A 27,863-nucleotide genomic window follows, 5' to 3' on the forward strand; every position below is an offset into this window, starting at 1 on the left:
TATTTTTTAATAAGTTAAATTACTAAAATTAATGAAATATTGAAAAAAAAAATTAGCTGTCAGATTTTTGAGTAGCGTTGCCACTTTTTGACAATTTTAAATTGAGAAAAATTACAACCTAAATTAAATAGCATACAGTTATGAAACAAGCGAAGTTCAAAGAAGGTTCTTGTAAAATTTTTTTTTGAGAGGGTTGCCATATCACTGCAAAACTTTGTTTAAAAAAATTATACTGCTTTTTTTATACAAGTATGCATATCGAATGCTACAGTTTGTTATCAAAAAAACGAAATTTGAGAAGAAACCAAAAGTTTAAGCGCATTTTTCTCGAAACGCTGTTTTCAGAGTCGGTAAACAAAATGTCCCTAAAATGGCTGGACGGATCGACTTGAAATTTTCAAACGATCTTATAGATATATTTGTCAGAAAATGAACGAAGAAATAATAATATTTTTGATAATAATTTAGATTTTCCAAGTCACTCTGAAGTGTAAATATTTTTTGAAAAAAGTGTTTTTGGGGGATGTCGTTGTTTTGTCCTTGATCATTGCCTGTATTCATCTGTAGTAATAATTTTTTCTATGGTTTTTGGATTTAAAATTATTTTAAGCAAAAAAATCTTCCTCATCGCCAGATATCTTTTTACGGAGGACTTCCTGAGTATCGGTTACAGAATCTAGGCAATCCAATTTTTTTCAAAACGAATCGCTGATTTTTGAACTACAACATACAATATCTCAATTTTTTTATTGTTAAAAAATAAAATAAATCTTAATAAAAAAACGCATTTTTTTGACGTGAAAGTGGATATAACCCCTTAAATTGTACATTTCATATGCATACAGACATACATATGTACATATGTATGTATGTATATATGAATAAAAATAAGTACTTGCAAATTGAGTGCTATATACGCTAGTATGTAAGTAGTATATGTATCTAGTATAGCAAATCGATTGTTAAGTATTTTCAAGGCAATTAACTTAAGACTTTTTAGATAATTTTGTTCTCTGCTTTTGAAGTCTCTAAACGACTTGGCACAGAATACAATAATAAGTAAACAAATTCGTTTTTTCCACCCGCTCGTAATCTGAGCACGAATTGCGTGGCTGTGAAATATAAAATAAGTATATTTATATATATTATATGTATGTATATAACTAAATATGTTTATAAGTGGTAAAAAAAAATCCAAATAATTAAAAGCAAAGAAAATCGCCTCTTAAAAACTGATGTTTATATATAAATCTCATGAGCATAAACATATTATACATACTATTTTACATACTTATTTTAATATGTATTTATGTATGTTTGTTTATTTATTTTTATATTAGCATGTCTGTGTGCTGATTATAATGATATGAGGAGGAAGTTGCCAAGTTGCCGCACGCGATGATTCACTTCACCTTAGCTTCGCGCTGAGCCCAACTTCTATTTATACGCAGATTGTGTTTGTCGTTGTTATCGTTTTGTTGGCTTACCTATTTATTGAATCGAACGAAATTGAAATGCACAGACAAATATGAATTTGTGTTCAATTCGAAGTTCCTTCGCGAGATTGACGTTTTATTATTATGCGAATTATTTTTAGCTCTTCGAATTTTTGCTTTTTTGTCATCACACCACATTAACGATTTCGTATTCGCATTCAAAATCGATCTGACGAGCACATAACTACCGTCGCATTAATTATAAACAAATTTAATAAAAATGTAAAAAAAAGTTTTGACTTTGCAAAATTTAAACAAAATAAAGTGCTTTTGTTATTTGTTTACACAATGCAAGAACAAAAATATTTGACTTTTTATGCGAAGTAATTACAATTAGCTGCGCACGATTGATGATACATCTAATTACGAGTACTTCGGGTGCTTCATAGCTATTTTAATTTTGGCAAGTCTTTAAGGTGTTATACATACATATGTATATATTCGCATTTTATTTAAATTTTTAAATTAGAATAGTTTGAAAAAAACTCAATTGGAAATTTCAAGTGTAGCCAGGCCTTTCTTTTCTTCTGCTTCCACTTCGGGTACTGCGTCGAATACTTTCTGAGCTGGAGTGTTTTCACCCATTCGGACGACATGACCTAACCAGCGTATTCGTTGTCTCTTAATTCGTTGAACTATGTCAATGTCGTCATATAACTCGTACAGCTCATCGTTCCATCGAATGCGTTATTCGCCGTTGCCTATGCGCGAAGGACCACAAATCTTCCGCAAAGTCTTTCTTTCGAAAACTCGTAACGCGGACTCATCATATGTTGCCATTGTCCATGCCTTTGCACCATATAACAGGACAGAAATAATGAATGACTTATAGAGTGGGGTCTATGTTCGTCGAGAGAGTACTTTACTTTTCAATTGCCTACTCAGTCCGAAGTAGCACCTGTGGGCAAGAGTTATTTTGCGTTAGATTTTGACGCTGACATTGTTGTTGGTGTTAATACTGGTTCCAAGATAAACGAAATTATCTACGACTTCCAAGTTATGACTGTCAACAGTGACGTGGGAGCCAAGTCGCGAGTGCGACTGCTGTTTGTTTGATGACAGGAGATATATCGTCTTGTCCTCGTTCACTACCAGACCCATTTGCCTTGTTTCCTTATCTAGTCTAGAGAAAGCAGAATGTGAGGCCAATGATATCAATAACATCGGCGTACGCCAACAGCTCTACACTGCTATAGAAGATAATACCTACTCGATTAAGCTCTGCAGCTCGAATCATTTTTCCAGCAGTAGATTGAAGAAGCTGCACAGTAGAGAGTCGCCTTGTCTGAAACCTCATATGGTATCGAACGACCCGGAGGGGTCCTTCCCTCTTATGACGGAGCTTTTCGTGTTACTCAACGTCAGTTTACACACCCGTATTAGTTTTGCGGGGATACCAAATTCAGACATGGCGGCATAAAGGCAGCTCCTTTTCGTGCTGTCGAAAGCAGCTTTGAAATCGACGAAGAGGTGGTGTGTGTCAATTCTCCTTTCACGGGTCTTTTCCCAGATTTGGCGCATGGTGAATATCTGGTCGGTTGTTGATTTGCCAGGCTTAAACCCACACTGATAAAGTCCAATCAATTTGTTGACGGTGGGCTTTAATCTTTCATACAATACGCTAGATAACTTTATATGCGATGTTGAGGAGGGTTATCCCACGGTAGATGGCGCAGACTGTGGGGTCTCCCTTTGTGTGGATTGGACAGAAAACACTCCAATATCAATCGTCGAGCATGCCTTCGTCCGACCATATTCTACAAAGAAGTTGGTGCATGCTCCTTATGAGTTCTTCGCCGGCGTATTTGAATAGCTCGGTCGGCAATCCAACGGCCCCTCCGCTTTGTACTTCTTCAAACGAGTAATTGCTTTTCGAACTTCTTCGTGGTTTCGCAATGGAACAATCGCTTCATCGTCATCGATTGGGGAATCGGGCTCGCCTTCTCCTGTCGCTATACTTTCAATGCCATTCAGCAGGCTGGAGAAGTGTTCGCGTCAGTCAATAGGTCGCCTCTGGGAGTTCTACAAGATTTTGCTTCGGTCTTGAAACCTTCTGTTAGTCGCCGCATCTTTTCGTAAAATTTTCGAGCATTACCCCTGTCGGCCAGCTTGTCAAGCTCTTTGTACTCACGCATTTCGGCCTCTATCCTTTTTTGTCTGTAAATGCGTCACGCTCCACTCTTCAACTCTCGGTATCTGACCCATCCCGCAAGTGTTGTAGTCGATTGTAACGTTCCGAAGTAGTATGTTTTCTCTCCACTGCGACACTGTGTCATCATCGTACCTCATCGGTACCAGCCTCATCGTACCAGCTGTTCTTTCGCCTTTTTCGAAAACTAATGGTTTCGTCTGCAATTGCACATAAGGAATGCACATAAGCTTGGAATGCCGAACCACACTGGCATAATGAAATTGAAAGAAATAGATAGTCTAAAGCAATAAGCAAATTGAATTCATAAAATTTTGATATTTTCTATATTTCATGTATATCCCTTTCTAAATTATGATTTCATTGATCATAATAGTTTCAGAGGTTGCTAAGAGCTCAAAACAGGTCGCGTATTTCAATGCCCGAGTGGTGATACTTAGCTAGAGCTCTTCTCCTCTTCAATAGCAAATATTTCTGTTTTGGATTTTTCAAAATTCACGAAAGTTCAACCGTAACATTTCCCTCAAAAGCATCAGCGTTTCCAAATCGCTGAACAGATACTGTACGCACTTGCAAAAATATTCACAGCACACATTTTTATTGCGATTGCTTACACATGTTGCACACTTTGTATCGCTAAAACGCTTGATGTGGGAGTTGAGATGCACTTGAGCTGACAATAAACAGAAAAAATTATTTTGTAATTTCATAAATGTTTATTAGCGGCTAACTTTAAAGCGCGCCAGCAAATACCTGCACATACATACTTATGTATGTTAGGACTGTGCGAAGTGTGCGCATATCGCCGAATTAGCACATAAATCAAATAATCTCAGTCATGTTAAACGTTGCATATTGTACTTAGTAATGATTTTTCGTGTTTGTCTACAACGGTTTGTGAATACCAATCGCAGAAACGTCGTCGAATTAATTCAATAAAACTGTCACGAAAACTCGTTGGCCAAAACTCGTTGACCATGAGCAAGCGCGGCTTGCAATCGAGTGCGAGCGTGAGCGCGATCTTGGCCGACGGCGCGTTGACATGTTTGACGTTAATATCGGTTAGGTTTCAATGCATGCTAGTTGACATTTCGGCTTTTTAGACCTAAAAGCTTTGTGCCGAAGTTAGCGCAGTCTATGGCTCGGCATAATTCACACGTCGTCAGCTGGGCTTGCTGCAACAGGGCAGTCGTGTGCCGACTGCTGCTATGAGTGAATAGACAAAGAAGGTCGTTTAGGACAATTATCGATTTTCAAAGTGCGCCGCTGTTGCCAGAAATGCTCTGTGAACATAAACCGTTATTTGCTGACGCTAATGCTGATGGCTTATGTTAGTTTGGAGGGTGTGCAGTTGAGTATGGGCAGGGCACATTTTGATGTGATAGTGTTGTCACTGTTGTACTTTTTGTTTTTTTTTATTCTTTTATTTTTCAGCGCAAAATTAAATACAAGTATGCCGCGTTTTTAGTTTGATTACTTGGCGTTCGTGGTCTTTAATTGCTTTCAATTAAATGCGTGCGCTTGCCAATTTCATAAATGTACTTACATACTTACAAACTTACAAACATATGCACAGACGTCATACTCTTATATGTAAAGTTAATTCCATAATGCAGCATTTCTCCCCCCTTCACAACCCCTGTAACATAATTTCTCCATAAGCGAAGTTGTGAACTGCATCACTGTGCCTATTTTGCCTTTCTCCTTTGCCTTCTTTCTCTTCTCTTGCAGTCATGGCGCTGCAATGAAAGTAAAACTTTTTTGTTTGTTTCCTTTGCCTATTTTCGCTTTCGTTTTTCTTTTGTTTGCATATTATTTATATTGTATGGCCTTTCCGGCGTTTAATAGGCGCATCGGCTGTGGGGTTAATAAAAATTCTGAGTGCGCATGCGCAAATGATTTTTGCCCATTTAACGCTTGCAATTGAAATTGTTGCTCAGTCCTTAGTCACTTTTGCTATTGTGGTTGCTTTTCCACAAATTTGCTTCTTCTATGTGAAGGTAATGGTACACACAAATGTATGTATATATGTATAGTATGTAGAAAAATATATGTATGTAAAAATTCATATTTATTTATGAATGACTTGTTATATGGTAGTATACCATATGTTCACCATGGGGTCAATGGCAGCTGATATAAAATAATTTCGATCGCATTATGGGAAATTTTGGGCACATTTACATACATACATATGTTGCGGGATATTTGCATGTATCTATTAATATTCATATGTGCTTCATGTATGTTTTTATATACATTAGATATATGCTAATGAAATTTAATTAAAATAAATTGAGTTAGTTCGGAATAGGAAGCTGTTAGAAACAGGCATACATACATAATTTATTTCTCCACCAACTTCCATCCCTATGTAAGTACCAAGGGTGTGCAATTTCCAAAGTTTTTGGTAACTTAACACTTTAGTCCTTAACATTTATTTCAAGCTTTACTCAAATAATTTTTTTATTTTCTATTTAAATTGATTTTCCGTAAATTTCTTCCATGTTGTAATATTATAGTTTGGTGAGCTGAAATTCGAATAACATGAACGTTTTACGAAGAGTTCCTGAGCTAAATTTTATACTTATGGTATTCCAAGTCCATTCTATGGCTTAAGCGGAAACTTAGGCTGAGGGCTTAGTGGATCTAAGAGCAAATAAACTTAAACAAAATGTGAAATTATCTGCTCACCGAAGCGTAAGTCTATAAATCTATTGGTTGATGCAACGTGTGAGAAGTCGGGCTGTCTTGTTGAAACCAAATTTGCCGATATCACGAGGTTCAATATCAGGCATCAAATAGTTGGTTATCATGGCGCGATAATAGTTGCCATTACCGGTCCATAAACCACACCAAACTGTAATTTTTTCTGGATGAAATGACAGTTCTTCGATCTCTTTAGGTTGCTTTTCGTTCCAAATGCGGTAATTTTGCTTGTTTACACACACACTGAACCAGAAATGGACCACGTCGCTGAACAAAATTTGGCTCGAAAACGTCGGATCTTCTTGGCACTTTTTAAGAGCCCATAGAGCGAAGCGATATCCTTTGGGAAGGTCGAACTGCTTCAGTTCTTGCACAAGCTGTATTTTGTACGCTCTTAATTTAAGATCTCGACGTAAAATGTGCCAAGTCGTTCCATACGTCAGGTCGAGTTGCTGCAAACCGCACCGAAACAACTCTCCACGATCTTCGTGTACACTCTCAGCTACGGTTGCTATATTTTCTTCACTGCGTGCTGGACTTGGTCTATTCGCTCGAATATTATCCTATAATGAATGCTAGGCCTCAAGATGAGTGATGGTGTTGCGAATAGCACGCTTGAAACACATTCTTTACAGAACATGAATTTCTGTTAAAAAGTTAAACGATTTGAAAGCGTTGTTCAGGTGTAAGTTCTTCCATGGAGAAATGCCTAACAATACTTAACAAAAACAACATGTCAGCTTGATACGACTTACGTGTGATCTGTCAAAAAAGGCTATTGAAAAAAGTACCACTACCTTGGATCAGCCTGTAGTTCCCCATACAATGACTTAACAGTTGTTTGGTCTAATCAAACATCAAAACTTCGAGCATCTAACCAAAATTTCGGGTAAAATAGATTTTTTTTCGACTGTAGGTCATTGTATGGAAAATATTTTCTACTTAAGAATTTTGTATAGGTTGTATACAAGGAGAAAGTCGGAAACACTACAGCAGTGGAGTCTGCATCCAAAGCAAAGGTAGGAGTTACTGCAGCAGGGGGAACCGTTTTACTCTGGATTCTTAAAATATCTTTAGTTTTACTGTTTTTATTTAATGACCAGAAATCGCTATATTTTAAGCTGTCATACAAGGTATCCGCCTTAACAACACTGGCAACAGCTGATATGGAAAAATCTGCTCAAATTTGGTTACAATTGTAATTATATTCACAATAGATCTCTGCTATTATTTACGAACCAATTCACAATTGACTTTTTGGTCAACTTGCAATACTACTTTTTAAGTCGTGAGTATTTCAGTAAAGTGTTTTTTAAAGCATTTACGATAGTCGAGCCTTTTTGTCTTTTTAGCGTGTGTTCTTTTGACACTCGCTTGCAGGCGAATCGTCGCTATTGCCATACTAACTTGTCAATCGCCGTTTAATGCACATAAAACAAATTTGTGCGTAAGATTCGTAGCCGTGGGGAGCTCGGTTATCGTTATAGTAAAAGAAACATATAAAAATACACGACTCTACTCAATGAAACCCACTCATGCCGGAAATTGTACATAGAACGTGTTTAATTCACAAATGATCGCGACACTAAGGCTTTCCTATACTTCTACGCAAAGTGTGTGAGCTTATGTATTTACATACATACATATGTACATATATATACATATGTATGGATATGCTTTGACTTAAGCACAGTTCGATTTCGATTGTACGAGCGCGACTGGCTGTCTGTCCGGTTTTTGGCTGCGTACGCCAGAAACTGCTCGGCGCTTTGCGTGCGTATTTCTTAAAAAAAGGCAAAATAAAAGAAGAAAAAGAACTTAGATCAGTGATCCAATTGAAGATAGGAGGCGCAGTGTTGGTAAAGCGTGCATAGTGAGGTCGAAATTTTCATTCATAGATTTTGTACGCATAAGGAGGAAAACTTCGGTAGGGTATTAGAGATTGATGCTTTTTTTGCTCTTCAAAGAGCGCTTATTTATTACTGACTAATCTACCCTAAAAATGTGTATATTTGTAGTAAATTTATATATGTATGTATGTATACACGCACGTTAAACTGTACATTCTCTTCGAATTCTGAACACTCAAAACTTTGCCTAACAACACGTAGGTTCGCCTGAATTATGCGAGTAAAGCAAGCTTGGGAGGACGCGCGCACTTTACTTTCAGACAGTGTTTGGGTGGCTTAAACCGACTGGCCCGTTGTGGTCACTGGTCTCGCTCTGTACTTCATTCATACATATAATGTTTGTATGTATATCAATTAGTATGCATGTTGGTTTCTAATGTCAATTCATTATTGAATGAACCGTATATGGTGGCTTGGCGATTTCGGAACTGGCTCTAACAAGTTCCTCAAGACCCACGCGCCACTCTCGGCAAGGCGATGACGCATTCAATATTTAGCGGATTATTAATTTAATTTCTTTTGTAATTTGTACTTCAACATTCAAGTGGCTACAATAAGAAGAGAAAAATTTGGTTCAAAATATTTTTATGTTTTGTCTTATGTTTCTTTGCTTAATTTAATTTGCAATTTCCGCTTTTGAACATTGAAGACAGCCGCGTAATGGTTTTGGATTTTTTAAATAAGTTGAAGCATGGCTACAAATTGAATTTAAATTAAGTAAGTTGAAAATGCTTGCTAGAATATATTTTGGGTTAAAGGGTTGCCATCTTTATTGAACGGTACTATAAATAAAAAAATTTCGATATTTTGTCTTACCCTCGTTCACTGAAAGACCATTTGCTTCGCTTCCTTATCTAGTCTGGAGAAATCAGAAGGAAAGGCGCGGTTGTTAAGGCTAATGATATCAATAAGTTTCATCGGCGTACGCCAGCCGCTGTACACTCTTATCGAAGATTGTATCTGCTCGATTAAGTTCTGCAGCTCGATAAATTTTCCCCAGCAGCAGATTGAAGAAGTCAGTCGAAAGAGAGTCGCCTTGTCTGAAACCTCGTTTCGTATTGAACAACTCGATGAGGTCCTTCGCGATCCTGACAGAGCTTTTGGTATTGCTCAACATCAGTTTACACATCCGTATTAGTATTGCGGGGTTACCAAACTCAGGCGTAGCGGTATAAAGGCAGCTCCTTTTAGTGCTGTCAAAAGTAACTTTGAAATCCACGAATGGGTGGTGTGTGTCGACCCTCTTTTCACGGGTCTTTTCCAATATTTGGAACATGGTGAATATCTGGTCAGTTGTTGATTTTGCAGCCTGAAGGCACACTGTTAAGGTCCAATCAGTTTGATGACGATAGGCTTTAATCTTTCACACAGTATGCTCGATATATGCACATTTTACATGCGATTTTGAGGAGACCTATCCCTAGGTAATTAACGCAGATTGTGAGGTTTCCCTTCTTGTGAATGCTTTGATGTTCTTCAGATGGGTAATTGCTATTCGAACTTCTTCATGATCCGGCAATAGAATGTCCGCTCCATCATCATCGTTTGGGGAATCGGGTTCACGATATCCTAGTATTATGTTCTCACTGTCGTTCAGCGAGTTGGAGCAGTGTTTCCTCTATTACTTCAGTATGCTCTGGGCATCAGTCATTAGATCACCTCTGAGGGTTCTACAAGAGTATGCTCCGGTTTTGAAACCTTCTGTTAGTTGCCGCATCTTTCCGTAGAATTTTCAAGCATTTCCTCTGTTTCGGCCTCTCTTTTTTTGTCTTTAATGCGTCTCGCTTTCCTCTTCAACCCTCGGTATCTATCCCATCCCGCACATGTTGTGGTCGATTGTAACGCTGCGAGGTAGGCAATCTCTTCTCTCCACTGCGACACGGCGCTCCTTAACGAACCAGCTGTTCTTTAGCGCTTTCCGAAATGGCAAATCTACTGATATTCTCCTTCTCTGGAGAACCCTCTATCTTTTCGATATAAGGTGAAAATAGTTAAGAATATTGTCTTTCGTCATTGTTTAAATTTGTTTAACTTGTTAGAAAAAACGCTCTTGTCAGGCAAAGTGGGCGAAATACAGTTAATATTATATCTTTGTCTTCTCAAGTTCCCATATTTATAAAAGAATGATAAAAACTTCTTATATGTTTGCACTTGTATTGCATTGCATAAGTATATGCACATATTTACATGTACTTAGAAATTATTTATTTTTGCTAAGCCATTACTTAAACAAATAAACCGCCATTGTTAACCTAAGCTACACATGTACTTTGTGTTAATTTTATGCAAATTATATGCGATTTCGAGTTTTATCTTTATTTACATTCCTACTCAACTGCAGGCGTCACATTTTCCATGTATAACATGCACATAGCATATACTGTATGTACATATGTGTGTGTTTATAAACTAATTCATATTTATTATTGGTGTTAAGCGAACTTATCATCATGACTTATTATAAATACAATTTTATGAGAATAACTGACTTCAATAAATAATTATTTCTCTTTTGTTTATTTTCTTTCAGAACGATAACGGAGACACGTCTCTTTGGGCTCTTACAGTCGCTTTGTAAGTACAGCAAATGATCTCTAAAGTTTATGTACATATGTATATACATAGAAAGAGGGCTTAAAAGGAGACTTCTATATGTACATATATACTTAAGAATGTACATATGTTTATAAAAGCAAATAAATGTTTTCATTGCATAAAGTATGTACTATATATACTTGTATGTATGTACAATATATACTTGTATGTATGTAGTAATTACCAAGCCGCTTTGATGCCAGCAATTTGAATTGCATTGAAAGTTATGAACTTGGAATTACTTGAAATTATGTACTTGAAATGCACAATCTGATGCCCCTTGCCCTCGCTCACACTCAAATGCGTATGGACGCTGCGATAATTGTTGGCTTTATGGCATTAGAGCTCCGAGCAAAAGAGTCTGTGCTGCATTCATTAATGCTCTGGGAACTTCTACTTAATAATGAGTTAGTTGTACACTGAATTCTTTGTTATGAAATGTTAATATTTCCATAATATAAATGTAATTAATTTATTTTTAATTTCAGTAAATTCTCAAGCTAAAAAGTACACCATTGACTCACTTTCATTTCATTATTGAGTTAAGATATTTTTAAGAAATCATTTTGTAGACTTTCTTTATCAAATAAGAGTTCAAAAAATTCTTTAAGAAATTACTCAAAGATTGATCCTGTTTTATTGTTATTTTTAACTCTTAGCCGAATCGTCTAACAAAGCACGTCCAGGGTTAATGATCTTCTCAGAACCATGATTAATCTTAACTTCGGCATGATGTATAAAAAGTTGATACAAAAGTCTTTGCGTATCTCTAATCAAACTTCAACTTATTTCTTTTTATAAATATAATGAACTCAAGTTCCCAGCCATCAAAGATGTGTGTGGTCTAGCGTTGCTCTGATGAAAGACGAAGCTCTATTGTTGATCAGTTCTGGTCGTTTTTTGTCGATTGCTTGCTTCAATCTCATTAGTTGTTGACAGTAAAATGTAGAATCAATCTTTCGACCAGGCTGGAGCAGCTCATAGTGGATGATTCTTTTCCCATCCCACCAAACACTCAACATAACCTTTCCAGGCGTCAATCCTGGCTTTGCGACCATTTGTTGAGCTTCACCTCGCTTGAACCATGATCTTTTTCGCACAAAATTGTCGTATTTGATATACTTTTCGTCTCTCGTTGCCATTCGCTTCAGAAATGCTTCGATTTCATTTCGTTTCAGCAAAGAATTGCAGAGCTTAATTCGGTACATAAAATTTTTCTCAGACATTCATGTGGTACCCAAAGATCGAGCTTTTTTTTGTAGCCAGCCTTTTTTAAATGGTTCAAAAACCGTTTGATGATGAATGCTAATTTCTTTAGCGATGTTATGGCTGCTTATGTGACGGTCCTGGTCAAACTTTTCCATAATTTCATCGACTTTTTCAGTGATAGGTCGACCAGAGCGAGGTGCATCTTTCACATCGAAATTTTCAGAACGGAAGCGAGTTGTGTGCTGCACGAACTGATACAGCATCCTCTCCGTAAACTTCTCAAATTTCATTGGTGGCTTAAGTGGCATTCTTCCCTTTTTTATACAAAAATTTCAAAATCAAGCGAATATCTTCATAATTTCCACCTAATTTTTTTTCAACTTCCCCGAATTAAATTTGTTTTGGTTAAATGAAGCTTAAAATCTCACCTTTCCAACACTATGTGGTATGACACAATGTCATATTGACAAAATACGAAAAGCCTTTTTCGACTATCCATTATTATCAAAGGCTCTCGAAGATAAGCTGTATTTTATCTTCTCTAATGATTTTGAAAGCCTCGGTGTCGTTTCTTGCTTATTGAACCTTCCCACATTTATAAGAAATATATTAACTTTTGATTGATTTGCCCTGTATGGAGCCGAACCCCTTAACAAAGGTTCGATTAGATTTGATGGCTGATCCAAAGATCGCACTTTTACTACTCCATGCATTCCTTTGTGATGCCATAAAAACAGAACTACTGTAATTCGAAACTATACGTCAGCAAAACGGTTTGTGGTTAATAAAAAATTGCTCAGGCGTTTAATTTCTATTCCCACCGAGCTCATGCCTCTATATCCACCAGCTCATTGGGATATCTGAAAGTGTGATTTCGCAAGCGCGGGACATTCAAGATGAATGTGCTAAACCCACTTTTAGCTTAAACACCTTCTAATATCAGATATGGTCTTAAAATATAATTCTTTCGTAACCTAAATCAGCGACACTCCTTTTAATGCAACGTTCACCTTCTACGAAATATACTCTTGTAATCGCCAGAGTCGCAATCAGTGCGCATTCAACTCAAACATACATATTTACATACATACTATATATGTACTGTATAAAAACATGAGTCTGCACGAAGAAAAGGGTAAAGCCGGAAATTCCTGAGGCAACAGGCTAACTAACTGTCACATGCTCAAGTCAAATATGTGTCAGTACGAGCACCTGTAAATCCATAAATCTCTACATCTGTAATGAAGACAGTAAACCAATTAAGCTCATGGACGGACATACATTTGTGCACTTACAGACAAGCGCATATGTGTGTCTTCCATGCCGGCTACACGGCTTCACAGTTGAGGAGCCACACATAGGTGTCATCTAAATAATCTGAAACTTCAAGTCCAAGTATGGAGATGTAAGATATCGCATAACTTGCACCCCACTAGACCGCCGCGCCCTCCAAATGCTCCAGACCGTGGCGATGGCGTTGCAAAGAGTGCCCGAGGCGGCGTGTGCGGCTTGGCAGGTACGCTATTTAATTGCAAATATGGCATTGGAGTGGCACTGGATGCCGCATCAAGTCGTCCAGTCAGCGCTGCTGTATCGTCATCTAGCGACGTTGTTGTCGTCGTCGTCGTCGGTGGCTCTGCTGCCACATGTAAGTGGGTATCGACATACAAGCATACACTTGTTTGCGGCGTGTGGCAAGTGGCCGTGTGTGGCGCGTCTATGCGTCTGTTATGCGATACTTTGGCCGCCGTCGATGATTGTGTGCCATTGTGTCACGCCTCCATGATGGGACGCGCAATTACGGATGCGCACAGCACATACATACATACATACATATATGTAGCTTGTTGATACTGTGCTCAGCCGTTTGACGCCTGCATCTTTGTCCTCCTCATCAACATTTGGCGCTTTCGAGTTTCCAGTTTACGCGCTAGCTCTCTTGCTCTTGACAACACCATTGCGGGCTCGGCTGTGTCACCGCAATTTCATAGCTGCAACTTGTATTAGTGTGGCCTGAGTCTTTGTCTCGACTTTGTCACCTATAAAAAGCTGTCGAAGGCAAGCATTGTACACATGGAAGATGTCACGCTTTGTGCGGCAGCGTGTCGAAAATGGTACTTGAGAATAAGGTCGTTTCCTTGCTCTGTTGTTCTGAATCTTACAGTTGTCAACTGGACTAGTGTTTCGTTCATTGTTGTTGTTACGGTTGTCTGAATTTGCTGTTTTTCTTTTTTTTTAATTTGTTTTTGTTTTTGTGCTGCTGCTCGTGTGTTTGTGCAGTTGTGTTCGTTTAATCGAGCGCTGTCTACTTCATCTATGGATGTTCTCCTATTCGTATTCCTTGTATCCATTTCGGTTCCAAGCAGTCGGTCGGCGTCTGAGCAACCGTGCCTAGCACAGTACAATAGCAACAAATATGGACAAGTGTAATGTTACCTTGTTAGATAAACACAGTGATGCATTCGAACATGAAGGCATATTTATAACTGTATAGGTGTTTGTAGGTGCTTGTATGTATGAGTGAAAATGTTGCCAATTAATCATATTGTGTATTATTGTTGTTGTTGTTGCTTTTAATACACTTATGCGGTGTTCTATATTGTGTGTTATTAGTGTATTTAATTATAGAATTTTTTATTGTTCATGAATAGTGCTATTAGGGTGGTCAGAAGATAATGAAGTCCAATAGAGTTTCCAGAAAATTCAATATATTACTTTCTAAACTTTTACTCTCGACCTAATTACCATAATAATTCAAAAAAGAAGGAATAAAAATTACAATAATTTTTTTTCTTTGAAGAATCAAAATTTGTCCTTAGGACTAAAAAGGGGTTTTGTTTCAGAAAAAAATTTCATGTAACGCAATAAATGTAGGTAAATGAGATATTTACCATTTAAACAAGTTTTTTTGAAAGAGTTGAATTTAAAAAAAAGGTGGGAAACTAGACAAATGAGATTTGAGATTCCTGTTAATAAACTGTACCTTATTTTAAAATAAACGGTATTAAAATTATATAAATAAGATTAATTCCGTTTGATTTAAAATAGGTTAGGTTAAACTGGGAGGCAATAAGCCACGCATATACCAGTTTTGGTCCTTTGCGATACTAGATGAAGTTCAAGCTCCACTGTTTCCGTGGTGCCCTGCTCTAAACATTTCCTGCAGTCTTCTCGATCTGTCAGCCCCAATCTGCGGGCGTGTGCCGCCACCAAGCAGTGACTAGTTAGAATTCCGAACATTTTCCTACAGTCTCTTCTACAGAGTGCCAATAGAAATTTTTTGTGTAATTCCGATCTACTGTTTTGCACATTACTTTTGCAGTCTTGCATCTAGGTAGTGTTTTGATTTTCCTTACCATGCTTCTGCCGAGATCGTAGACAATGCATGGGTTTCCCAATGTAGATCACGTTTTCGGATGTTAGCCGCACACCATTCTCGGCAATTTCGTCCACTATTTCATTGCCCTCGATGCCTTTGTGGCCTGGCACCCAGTAGACGTGAAGTTGCTTTCTTCTGGCAACATTTTCACTGCTTCCCAAGCCACTTCTGGCCAATATGCGATACTGCTTTGCATTACAGGTTAGATACACGGCTTTCGCAATAGCAAAGACTTTAGCTTGAAATATACTGCAGTGGTCCGGCAACTTAAAAGGTTGCCTTATGCCTAACTCTGGACAATATATTCCCGCACCAACTCCATCCTCCATCCTCCATTTTCGAGCCATCAGTATAGATGTTTAGAGTGTTGCTCGCTGCATACCTTTACGCCAGCCATTTTTTCATATGTTTACTTTGAATCTTTTGTCCCAGTTGAAAAGTGGGGTCAGGTAGTCGGTGTTTGCCCAACCGCCATTACCCATTGAGCTATTGCCGAAGGTTTTATGAGTAAATTTCCCTGCAGCCAGTAGTTTTCCTGCCGATTTTGCTGCGCAGTTTTCAGCGAAGAGGTCTATAGGTGACAGGTATAGTACCACTTCAAGAGCCGCCGTTGGAGTTGTTCTTAAAGCTCCCATCATGCACAGCGCAGCAAACCTCTGAACCTTTTCCATTGATTTAAAAAAGGTAGGATTTTTTATTTTTTTCTTACGGATCTTCTTCAGTTCTGTTATTTTTATTCCCTAAACAGGGTATTTTAAGGAAACATCGGCCACCGTATAAATGGTATATGTGACCTGGTCTACAAAAAGGGAGCTAACGTGCGAAAACAAGTTATGACTTTTTGGATTCTATCACGTGAAAAAGCATCTCATCTTCCATCCGAATCAACTAAAAAGTGAAAATTGATTTTTTGACACCTAAGCCCCCTTTCCGTAGACCAGGTCACATATGTATATTAAAGGTAATCGCTAAAGTAAACCTTTGCCAATAATATAGTATATATATTTCTGCGCTTCTGACAGACATAATAATATATGTAATATCTATTAGTAGAGAGTCCAGACTGATGTTGCTGTAGATGCCTTCGTTGTTCTATGAGTTCTGAAATATAGCGAAAATAATACTGATTTTTTACAGGGTTTCAGAAATTTTCAGTAGTGTTTTAACGCACCTCAGTTTCCGAAATCTACTAACCACCCTAATTATAAATGATTATGACACACTTTTGATCTGTTAGTGTTGCTGAAAAAGAAGCAGCATGCCACCTTTGTGAAGCACTTTGTGGTTGGACCACACCATAGTCTATACATGAGCACAAACCTATCTATATGGTACACTTATGAATGTGTATATAAGTATGTACATCTTAAACGCTTAATGTATGTATGTATGTATGTATGTATATTTGCGTGGCTTTTATACTACCTTGACTTCAGCTTTAGTTCCATAAATAGCTGCAAGTCATATTAATATGCGCATGAGAATACTAAGTTAATGAGAGTATTAGCAGTCGGGGTCACAATTTCAGTATTCTGAAAGGCTTTAAGTAACTTATAATTAGTTTAATAAAGTCCAGATGTGGCTAGTAATATATGTATAAATACCCGGTTTGTTCTCTCAAAGTCCTCAAAGCAATTAAGGCATATGAAATAACTGTTGGATCCAACTCAGAGCGAATAATAGAGACGAAAAGTCTGTTTGCACTACATAGAAGGCTAAACTTTGTTAGGTGGAGTTTTAGAATTTATTTAAGTCGTTTATTGATTGAAAAATTTTTGTGTGGTTTTTGATTATTTTGGTACAAGCATGTGAACGCTTACTTCAACTTGCCATGCTATAAAAGCCTCGGCTTCAGATGGCCTTTAGTGGTGCCTTTAGTGAATTTTAGTTTTTACGTTTTTGGCTCTCATGTTTGGACCGCTACTCGCTAAATTGTTGGACAGCTTCGGTTAAATTTGTTCAGATGGTGAAATCGGGGTCTGGTTAGACCACAACCAGACCACAACCAGGCTGTCTTGGAACCAGCATTAAAACCAACAATAATGTCTGCCTCGAAATCCAACGCAGAATAACTATTGCCAATAGGTGCTACTTCTGACAGAGTAGGCTATTGAGAAGTAAAGTTCTCTCTCCGCAAACAAAGACCAAACTCCACAAGTCACTCATTATTTCCGTCATGCTATATGCTGCGGAGAGATGGACGATGACAACATCTGATGAGTCAACGTTAAGCGTTTTCGTGAGAAAGAAATTTATAGTCCTGTGTGCATTGGCAACGGCGAATACCGCAGTCGATGGAACCATGAGCTGTTCGAGATATACGACGAGTTGGACAGAGTTCAGCGAATTAAAAGACAACGGCTACGCTGGCTAGGTCATGTCGTCCGAATGGATGAAAACACTCCAGCTCTGAGTATTCAGCGCAGTACCCGCTGTGGGACGCAGGGGAAGAGGAAGAGCTCAACTCTGTTGGAAAGACCAGTTGGAGAAGGACGTGTCTACACTCTGAATCTCCGATTGGCGCCAAACAGGGAAAAGGAATAAAGACTGGTGAGCTGTTGTAAACTCGACTATAACCGCGTAAGTGGTGTCTACGCCAATAAAGAAGAAGAAGAATCGGACCTGATATTCCAGTTCTGATGAATTCACTCCATTTACACTTTTTTGAATCGATTTTCAACGAATTAACTCTGCCCTCCACAATTAGATTCCTTGCTAAGCGAGTGCTTCAACGCTCTGCGGTAGGGTTCAGAGCGCATTAAGTCAAGAATGATCCATGATAATAATCGTGCAAGCGGCTTAACGTAGTCAACGCATAAAAACCTATAATTTTCAATTTATAGCACATGCCAAAGTGCAACGATTTATGTTCCAAAGTTTTTTTAAACCGCCGAGTGCCGACAAATTCTTAGCAACGCGCAAAGAATCCACAAACATTTAATTTCATAAATATTTTTTTTGCAATATTTTTGTTTTACTAATCTGCAATAAGGTAGTACAGCGCAGAAAACAAGTAACGGACTAATAACTTGGCTAAGGCCCGCCTTCTAATCCGATCTCCCGAGAGATAAGCTAACTTAAGCAGCACAACAACAAACAGCGGATAAAAACCGAATGTCACAATGTCGTTAAGGTGGCAACGGTTCAAAGCTGACAAACAACAACAACAACAACTTATCGTAGTACAATAAATTAGGTAACCTTTGAGAATGAAAAAGGTGGGAAACCGTAAAGTACATAATGACGAAAAAAGCGAAAACGAAAAGTGGGAAACGGTGTTTGGAGTTGCGTGCACCAACGTTCATACATATGTATGTATTTGTGTATGTATGCACACAAACACTGAAAAAGCCACAAGTTCAAGGTCAACTGTGGTTTTTTCCTCGTTTGTTTATTTGGCTGACCGTCCGTGCATGTGTTCAAAATTTGACTTAGTCGCGCATGCGCTCGACAACAAAGCAACAAAAACATGGCACGTTGGTTGCTTGTCCGACGTTTGAAACAGCTGCGGGGCTCTTAACCCAAACTCTTCACCATGAGTGCCATAAAGACGCTCGGTGGCCAACGGCCAACGCGGTGTTGACAGCACACACGTAGCAAGTAGTGTTTGAGCGACGGCAAGCAGAGTGGCGAAGCGCGCATGCAAACGCTGTCTGTGCTTGGTCGCCGATACACGGCAGCTCAGGTAGCCGCGAAACGCATTTGAAGCGTTTAAGAGTTATTAGTGCGCGCCGCAATGCTGCACAAATCTCTCTAACAACTTGTGTGTGTGCAAATGGCTTCAATTGAAGATATGTGTACACATACATGAATATAATTGTATGTCCGTATGTATGGTTGTTCATGTTTGCGCTTAACGCAATGGGAAGATTGTTGCTGATTGCTGCTGCTGTTGCTTGTGGTCAAGATCGCAGCGGCAACGGCAGCGGGCGTGCCCACGACAAGACGCCTCATGGCTGCTGCGCTGCTGAGGCTTCTCGAGTGATAATAAATACATTTGGCGCCAAATCTCTTAAATGTGTTATTTTTTCAAAATGACATTCTTTTCAAGTTTAAGAAATGTATTTATATGAAAATATTATTTAGTGATCATTTCAACGTATTTATGTGTGAATTGCTGTTTCATTATTATGTAATTTCCTTTGTTAGTCTATTTTATACATTTTACATTTTACACGAGCTTTGTGTGCAGCTTTTAAATTTATTATTTGTATTGCTCAGTATTTATATTTAAGCTTATTTACATTTTTAATTGAAAGCCTCTTTACATATTTGCATATTTTAGTCAAAGAGACTCTTAGTAACTTGTATATATAAGTATGACATTACAAGCTTCTGGCACTCGGTTTGGAAAATAATACATATAAACATATATTTATTTATACCAGACCTTTGATCTTAAAGAAAATTAAAACAAGAAAAAACTTTAACTTCGGCTGCACCTCACCTAATATACCCTTCACAGGTGCATTTCTTATAATAACTATGTGTTCAGTTTGTATGGAAGCTATATGCTATAGTAATCCGATCTGAACAATTTTTTCGGAGATTACATTGTTGCTTTAGAAAATAATCTATACCAAATTTGGTGAAGATACATTGTCAAATGTGAAAGTTTTCCATACAAGAACTTGATTCCGATCGTTCAGTTTATAACGCAGCTATATGTTATAGTGGTCCGATATCGGCCGTTCCGACAAATGAGCAGCTTCTTGAAGAGAAAATGACGTTTGCAAAATTTCAAAAGGATATCTTAAAAACTGAGGGACTAGTTCGTATATATACAGACGGACGAACAGACGGACGGACAGTCCTCAAAACACTTTTCATAAGCACTTTTTGGGATGGCCAGATGCTGATTATTCAGCGAATTTTGTTTTATCTCTTCGAATAACTGAAAACGAGTTGCACGAAGCGGCAATTTCAATTTGGGGAACAAAAAAAAATCTGGAGAATACGGTGGTTGATCGATTGCAATCATTGCGTTTTTGGCTTTAAATTCGGTCACAATCGTGGCTCGATGGGATGGTGCATTATCATCGTGTTAAATCCATGAATTGTTCTTCCACAATTCCGACCGTTTATGACGGATGTTCTCACGCAAACACCGCAATACGGTCAAATGGAATTTCTTATTGACCGTCTGTCCATCCCACGGATATCAAAAAAAAGAGCATCACTTTGATTTTTGAGCGCATTTGGCGTGGTTTTTTGTTTTGGTTTCAGCTTGTTTTTCCCTCCATTCCGATGATTGTTGACTTGTTTGCATGTGAAACTCATAAACCCATGTCCAAACGGCAGTTATAATGCTCTCCATGAATGTGGGATCGGAATTCGCACGATCAAGCATGTCCAAAGGGACTTGTTTACGATACTCCTTTTGAAAAAAATTTAGCTTTATCGGTACGAGTTGAGCAAGAACGTGTTTTATACCCAAAATATCCACTAAAATCATTCGAACGGACTCGCGAGAGATGTCGGGCTATCTTGCCATCTTTCGAACCCTTGCCTGACGAATTTCAAGCACCATATTTTTTCCACCTTTATATTTTCATCAGTTGTAGAGATCGAGGGTTGTCTATATAGGTGAAAACCCATATCTCCGGACCTACTCGACCGATTTCAACCAATTTCGGTAGGTAATATTGTCCTGAGATTCTTATATCAACAACCAATCAATGTATCCGGATAAAACTTTGAACGAAGATTGCCTTTGATCATTATGAGCAAAGCAATTCAAGCCTCCAGATAGCGAATATATGGACCGCAGTTCCTATTGTGAACTTTTTATCGAAAATATCAGCCATTCTGTGATATATGTATAATAATGAAATTTGTAGCGAATCCTTTTCTGTTAATAGTATGCCTGATGTGTTGAATGGAATGGAAAGATTTTAGAACTTTCGGCTGACTTTACTTCATAAAGCAAATTTGATTGAAATCCGTTCACGATTTAGTAATCAATGTTGAATTTCTCGCAACATTTCTTAACGTTTGCCATCACTTGCAGATACTTCCCCGGCCTTAATTTTGAAAAGTTGAAAACTTATGAAGTTTCCAGTTAGATCCGACCTTGGTCCTTCTTTACTTGCTTAAAACATAATCTATTACGTTCAAATCTTTCATCATTGCGTTCAAACCATTTGGTGCCCTCAATGATACTACTTACATATGTCTGCTGTGCTTTTTGTGGACAGCCATTCAAGGTTTGGTGCTTGATGGGTTCCATGTATTCTGTTTCATGTATTCTGTTTCTAGATTGTGTTAGATTTGGTCATTCACAGAGAAAGTGGAAAACTGTTTCCTTATTTCTTTCTAGCTTCAGCAAATATTGTTATATGTCAAATTTTTAGCGCGTGTTCTCCATAAGGCCAGTGCCGCGATATAGTAGCTGTAGGTATTAACATTTGAACATGAAGTTTTTGGTTCTAGTCGGATTATACTTGGGCCGTATCTGCTTCGTTATTTTGTAGTTGGTCATTGATTTCCATCTTCACTGATCTGTGAGTACAAAGCTCTTTTTTGATCGTTCCCAGCGGACATGTTATTAAATCCGCTTCGGATTCATCTAAAGAGGTTCCTTGTTTTGCCAACTCGTCTGTAGAAAAATGTAATTTATTATTCACAAAAGATGTTTCGAATGTCCTCGAAACCTATATTCAACATTAAGTTTTATAATTAAAAATTTCTGATTTTAAATGACTAATTTTCTTGTGACGGCCACTGTACGCACATATTTATTTGGTCTTCGTGGAATCTGTGCTAGTTAGCTCTTTACGATTTATTATGCGTCTTCTGGGTATTTAAAATCTAGAAGGCCAATATTCAGATATAACTTTTGTCAATTCTATTTTAGCATAAATATTAAATTTTTAACAGTTTGGCTTTTGAATTAATTTTACATAATTCATGAAAAGTTGTGTTAAATATAGATTATGAAAAGATTATGAAAATTATATATATTTACATATTGTCAACGGCAGTTAGTTAAAAAAAAAATAAATAAATAATGTGAGAAGCATATACTATATGTTGGCAGTAAATAAACTTACTTTAAAGTACCAAAACTCTACACAAATGTTATTGAATTAATTAAGTGAGCTATCGTGTGCTCGGCACCACCCCTCTAAAACACACTCACGTAGATTTGTTGGTTCGCGTGAAAAGTAGACCTCGTTTAAATTGAAGTTTTAAATTCATACATTACTGAAAATTTATAAATTAAGCATGTTAAGTCGGTACTTACATACACACCTTCCTCAACACCGGCACGAGCTCATTTTACAACTTGGATCCTGTTTCGCGCTTCGTGCGAAATTTTTATGCCTTTCAGCCGAAAAAAGTGAGTCAGTTAATAAAAATGATTAATTTTGTAGTATAAATGTCACACTTCACAACGAGTTGTTGTTAAATTTTTCTCGGTTTTTTGCTTTCTTAACGGCACTGCTATGGCATGTGCACACCTGGTTGCACACAAATGAGGTGTAAGTTATTTATTGATTTTTGGTTGGTGTCGGACCTGATTTTTTTATTTATAGCTACGACTTTTTATTTTTTTATTTATACCACTGATTCTTCCTTTTTGATTTTGTTGTTTTATAAAATTTAATTTACATATGAGTGGCTTAATTGGGGAGCCAAGTAAGTGCCTTGTGTGTTAATATATGTATTTCACGGGAAAATAAAAACTGTTGGGACAATTAATATGTTTAACTGATAAATGATTGAAAATAATTTTTCTTAAGAAGGTTTTGTGTTTTTTTTAGTTTTGTTGAATTTTAAATACACTCAGTCCTTTTTTTACGCGATTATTGGTTCTGCCACTAATCGCGTAAAAAAGAATCGCGTAAAAATGGTTAGTTTTCCAATATTAACTGACGAATTGGTTCCGAATATAAAAAATATCGCGTATAGCAAAATATACGCGTAAAAAAATTTTCAAAAACAATACAATAAGTTTCAAATTTCAGACTTATGATTTATTCATTCATAACAAAATAAAAAATACAAAGCAAAAACCATATATAAAAGAGAACAAAATAGAAAATAGGTAGATTTATTGAAAACACCGTTGAATGCTGTTTAATCACTGTCATTATCCGTAGTGGAAATTATTCTTAGCCGCTTATTTTGATGGCCGGCACTGATATCACTAGAATTTGTACCAGAATCAATAGTAAGAACTATGGATTGATGTTCTGATTGACTTAGCATCTCCGACTGAGTTTGCACCATAAATTCATTTAATTTTGTTTGAATGATTCTCTTTGGACCCTATAAATTCCGATGTAGTTCTTTATATCTTAACATGCAGAGACTCAATTCTTTTTGAAAAATTCGTGCACGTTCGGCATCAGTATCATTTGCTACAAAATAATTTTCCAATTCTGCTGCAAGCTTAAGACCTTATTATAGTTAGGCCTTTAGTCTTTTAACGAAATTCCCGAAACTGTATACCCATACACTCACACACGCATACCAATATCCACACACTATTAGGGTGCGCCGACATATTCAAAAATTATTACGCTTAAAAATATGTAAACAAGCAAAAAACGAAAAAAAGCAATCGCGTTAAAGTGAAAAATTCGCGTAAAAAAAGGAATTTGCGTTGCAAAAATAACCGCGTTAAAGTGAAATAGCGTAAAAAGAGATCGCGTAAAAAAAGGACTGAGTGTAAATCTATGCATGTAATTAGGTCTACGAGTTAGGAAAACATTGAAGAATCGTTTAAAAAATTCTTCTATTTAAGGACAACAGCTTATATTGCTTTAAATACAATACCTTCTCGTACGCTTGAACTTATATAAATGATGATTGAATGTTTTGCTTAAAACAAATAAATTTTTTGGATATTTTTGTTTCAGATTTGAGTTAGTTTATTTCATGAGTTCGTAGTGAATTCTAATTGTTCAGCATTAGCTTACATTCAAAATCGAGTCATTTGAAAACAGATCAAAAAAAGCGATGGTTCTCTGCTTATATTTCAATGCTTGAGCTCTGACCTTTTTGTCGAAAAACTTTATATGTATGTATATGAACTCAACAATAACTTAAAGAGGAAAAGATCGTTATTCTTTGAAGTGGTATAGACTCTTTCTATTCCATCGCTTTTGGTCTATTTGATTTATATTTTGTTGTTCTATTCGCAATCTCCAACTTTTGTGCAATCGACAGCTGATAATGTCAACACGATGTTTAACTTTTGGATCAATGTATCATATTAAGAAGTTGAAAATGGGTTTATTGCGTTTGAATTCTACCTTTTTAGGCATTTCAAAAGTGAAAAAAGGATATCTGTTGGAACCCTTTAAAACTGGCTAATTAATTTTTTTATTTAAAGTTTTCTTAACTGGAACTTCAATTTTTATCAAAAATATGTGTTTGTTTACTTTAACGGAGCCGTAAGATACTTTCTTTTTTCATTTTGAAATCCTTAGACGTGCTTTTTTCAATAGCCTTTTTTTGACAGATCACTCGTGAGTCGTGTCAAGCTGTCATGTTATTTCTATTCAGTATGGTTTCAAACTTCCGTCTGAACAACGTTTACAAATCGTTCAATTTTATTACGAACACTTCGGTGAGCAGATATTTTCCCGTTTTGCGACGGTCGATTGGCCAACAAGATCGTTGGATATCACACCGTTAAATTTTTTCCTGTGGGAATATGTGAAGTCTAAAGTCTATGCGGACAATTCCGCTTCAATTCAGGCCTTGGAACAAAACATCAAGCGTGTCATTCGACAGTTACTGGTGGAAATTTCTCGAACGAGTTGTCGAGAATTGAACTCAACGGATGGACCATCTGAAACGTAGCTGCTGCGAACATTTCAAAGAGATAATGATCAAAAAATTAATGCCATAGAAGGTTCTTTCGAAAGATAATAAACATTCTCTATTAAATTTCTGTTTTTGTTTTTTTTTTTTTTTTTTTTTAAGTAGGGAACCTCGAAACTATCACGCTTTCTTCATCCTACTACATAAGTTTGCATAACAAGTGTTGGATCCAAAATTTTGCGGAAAAGTGACCTACTCTCAAAACTTCACTTTCGTCCAAGTTAATCGAAGAATAGAACTTCTCCATGAGCTCACTTCAATCTGATGTTTAGGCAGAATCAATATCATAAAATATTACGAGGTAATGGTCAATTGCTTCAGAGATTGAATCTCTATATTAGGTAATATTCTTTCATGTAGAAGCTTTGTTAAATAAAAGAGCTATGCAGGAGGACTTGAGTTTGATCGGTGAGTTTGTATGTCATTGTATACTACTATACTGTACCGATAACCGAGTAAACCTCAAAAGAGCAGCATCTTTGGAAGAAATAAACGTGTGCAAAATTTTAGATCGATTTCGCCGATGTTGCCTTTTGTTTGTTTCAAACTGCGTGTCGAATGTCGATATTAATATACCCTGCTCGGGGTACGAAAAAAACCTATAAATAAGTAAATAAATAACATGCATTTCATTCTAACGACTTTCCCAGTTCACTTAAGCAAATCGATTCTAAGAAAATGTTCTTAAAAACATTGTAACACACAAACAAAACACTGAAAACACTCAGCCTTCGTCTACATCCGTGTCTGCCAATCAAAAATTTATGGTGTGTGTGTGAGCATTCGTATTGCGTTGCGGCAAGTCTTTTGTACAAAATCTGCATAAGACCAATTCATCGAACATACCTATCACAAAACATATCTCTAGAAATACGCGATTAACACTAAAAATCATTTAACTTCAATTTATTGCCATTCAATTTACAATGTTGTTGTTGAAACTTTATATGAATGCTGTGTTGGTATTGTTGTTATTGGCATTATGATTGCAAGATTTGATGGCCCGCAGCATACTTTATGTGCATGTGTCTAGGTGTGAGTGTGTGTGTATGTGTGCGTTGTGGCCGGAAGGCAAACGATAAGCGTCAAAAGCGTCCATTAAAGCGACGCCTAATGCTCTTTGAATGAATATCAGAATCAACTAAGTATCAGCGCCGAGCGGCAGGCGGACAAGCAGTCAAGCAGCCACCGCAGTTTGTTGAGTAAATGTCAATTCATTGCCAATTCCAAAAGCCGGGCTCATAAATCACCAGCGAATTTTTATGAAACCAATTGTTGTTGTGTTAATTTTTTAATGTTTCTCGATTTCCTGAATTAAAAGCATTGAACAAGCTCAAGAACAGTTATGTGTGTTTTTGTGTTACTTTTTTTTAATTTTTGCGCGTTTGATATCCACTTGACTTTAGCCGACAGCGTTGCGCCCATTGCCCCACCCCACAAGCAACAACCACAGCGTGCGCTCGATTAAACTATCGATTGATTGGACTGGAAGAAGAAGAAGCAGAAGCAGAAGGCAAGAAATCGCGTTCAATTGCTGCGTTTGAGTGATTGGCAGCGCTGTATTTGTACATTTTTAGCTTCGATGAACTTGAGTGGGGCGACTGTGCCGTTGGAAGTTCAGCGAGATGATCGGTCTCAACGGTATCATAGCTGCGAAATATGCGTGTATATGTATGTGTGAGTACAAAAAGCCACAATTAGCGTTAGTTGGAGATGTCAAGTAGTTTGCTATTGTTATGGTTGCTGTGGCCGCTGCCGCAGTCATCAATAAAAATACTTCACATAAGCTGCCAGCTGTCTTTTGTTGTTTTGCTATGGGTCATTCACCGTTAGATTATAGTATTTATATAGTTTATTTACTTCAGTCTAACATACATATAAAACTATGTATATACACAATGCAGGCAAATATTTTTGGTCCAACAAAAGCGGAAGGTGACTGAGAGCTTTGAATGGGCTTGAAGGTGAAAATGCGCTTCTGGCAAAAGTTTCAATTTCATAAATAACTACGCGGCTTTTGCACTTTGTACTTGCAAACACTTACGTGCACACATACACACAAACATACACTTACCTGGCTGAACAATCTCACGGGTCAAGTGCCTTGTTGCGTTTTAGTGGCTAAAAGCCTTGCTGAGGCTGGTCATATGACCCATAACTGGGTTAAACTGCATGAAGTAGTTGGTATTTGTTGTTGCGAAATTCTTGGCAAGCACATAGACGCTTTTAATATTGGCAATACTGTATAGTATGTATGAATTTAGTTTTACTTAGATATTATTCTTTGAGCTCATTATGTGTGTGTGTGGGAGATTAATTGCAAGCTAGGAGTTTGATTAATGGTCAGCCACCACAAAAGCTGCAAGTCTAGCTGAAGAGAATTTAATTGAATGATATATTACTTAACACGATTTAAATCGAATTGGCGATAGAATTCATTGCGTTATTATTAGCCAAGGTAGTTTGCTTGGGCGCGTGTGCTGTTCAAACCTTGGTTAAAATGTGTGTTTTTTGGTGTATAAATTGTGGCTACTAATCATCCTTCCTGAGTATTTTGCGCTGTATAAGTTTAAAATTAG

General features: G+C 37.3%; 1 long non-coding RNA gene across 2 annotated transcripts in view; it reads left to right on the plus strand.

The window, feature by feature from the left end:
• Window positions 1-27,863, plus strand: part of LOC120774917 — a 74,107-nt gene that overhangs the window by 22,133 nt on the left and 24,111 nt on the right. For both annotated transcript variants that reach the window (XR_005705276.1, XR_005705275.1), the window contains exon 2: window positions 10,795-10,838. This is a non-coding gene — a long non-coding RNA (uncharacterized LOC120774917). The remainder of the gene's footprint in view (window positions 1-10,794; window positions 10,839-27,863) is intronic.

This window comes from Bactrocera tryoni, chromosome 4 (genome assembly GCF_016617805.1).
Source record: "Bactrocera tryoni isolate S06 chromosome 4, CSIRO_BtryS06_freeze2, whole genome shotgun sequence".
NCBI classification, from domain to species: Eukaryota; Metazoa; Arthropoda; class Insecta; order Diptera; family Tephritidae; genus Bactrocera; species Bactrocera tryoni.